Below are 1,295 nucleotides of genomic sequence, written 5' to 3' on the forward strand. Positions count from 1 at the left end.
CTGAGCCGCCCGGGGCTGCGTCACGCTGCCCAGCGGAGCCTCGCCAGCCGCCTGGCAGCTGCCCTGCTGCGGGGCCACACTGCTGCCCGCATCCCTGCTGCTGTGTGCACCAGTGCACGGGGTGCAGCAMCACTGCCCRCATCCCTGCTGCTGTGTGCACGGGGTACAGCACCACGGCCCTCATCCCTGCTGCTCTATGCACCCGTGCATGGGGTGAAGCACTGCTGCTCACATCCCTGCTGCTCCTGCAGCCCCTGCTCAATGCACAGGATGCAGCAGCAGAACTCGCATCCCTGCTGCTCCCGCAGGCCCTGCTCCGTGCGCCCATGGCCAGGGCTTCCTGAGAATTCATCCTTGCATCCAGATCCCTCTGCGGCACCCACTCGCTCCCCAGCACACAGGTATTGCAGCGCTGGGCATGCAGAGACGTTTCCTCTGCTTCTAAACAGCGCAGAGAGAAAAAACTCACCCTTAGTAGAGCTTCCACTTTTGCGCTTGAACTATCATACAATTTAGATTAGCAGATATTTTGCAGGTGCCACCAAACATGACAAGATACAATTATTTTTAACAAGAATAGGTTGCTTTTCCCCCCTGTTCCCCAAGTGCAGAGCTGCTCCCAGCAGCACTGTGTGCTGGAAGAACAGCTCGCGGGGGAGCCAAGAGATTGCTTCCCGCTTGCATGTGGCTTTTATGCTAATGCTGTTCCTCTCGAGATGTCCTTGAAAAGCCTCTGTGACTTGTGTGATGGGCGCTCACGGCGCTGCTGCCGCCCCTGCGCTCTTGGCCTGCACGGCTGTGATCTACCCACCGGGCACAAAGGAGCACTGGCACCAGCGCCAGCGAGCCCTGGAAAGCAGCCCTCAAATTCCCTGGGAGAAAAGGCCCGTTAATTAATCACACCCAGAGAGAGAAAGAAAGAAAGAAAATAAAGRAAGGAGGAAAAGGAGACAGAGGGAGACAAGAGGGAGATGGAGAGGGAGAGGAGAGAAAAAGAGAGGAAAAGAGCGGAGACAGCTTGGGCAGACTGGTGATCTGTTCACCCTCAGTCATCAAGGAGATTCAGACAYGAATCCCCTGATTTCTGGAGCCCTAGAGGCAGGAGTGCTGCACGAGTTAGTGCAGTCTCTCGTATGCAGCATGTCCAGTTGTGCAGTGCATCCCCTGACACAGGATACTCCTGCGTGCAGCACATCCTTGTGTGCAGTATGACGCTGCCAGCAGCGCCTTGCTCTGTGCAGCACGCCCCTGCATGGAGTGTGGCAATGCATGCAGTGTGACACTGTGTGCACCAT

This window comes from Nothoprocta perdicaria, unplaced genomic scaffold (genome assembly GCF_003342845.1).
Source record: "Nothoprocta perdicaria isolate Ctin4 unplaced genomic scaffold, notPer1 scaffold_6, whole genome shotgun sequence".
In the NCBI taxonomy this organism is placed as follows: domain Eukaryota; kingdom Metazoa; phylum Chordata; class Aves; order Tinamiformes; family Tinamidae; genus Nothoprocta; species Nothoprocta perdicaria.